Below are 354 nucleotides of genomic sequence, written 5' to 3' on the forward strand. Positions count from 1 at the left end.
CCGTTCACTGGTCACTCCGGACCTTATGGCCCACACACACCGGTCTCCACCGGACTTCAAAAGCACACCCCGGTTTTTATCGGACTTCAAGTGCACACGCTGGTCCCCACCGGACTTCAAATGCATACACTGGTCCCCACCGGACTTCAAATGCACACACCGGTTTCTACCGGAGTTTGAATACACATATTGTTGCGGCTATACTGACCTCTTACGTATTCTACGTGTTGACCCTTCGCTTTTTATTATACAAGAGATCCTAGAAACTCCCTAAATTACCTTTTTCTAGGCTATTGGAACCCACTATGGTGTTATCGAACTAACTTAGACTTTACTTCTATCACTAGCTTACTT

Source organism: Cystoisospora suis, assembly GCF_002600585.1.
Source record: "Cystoisospora suis strain Wien I chromosome Unknown contig_2425, whole genome shotgun sequence".
Lineage (NCBI taxonomy): Eukaryota > Apicomplexa > Conoidasida > Eucoccidiorida > Sarcocystidae > Cystoisospora > Cystoisospora suis.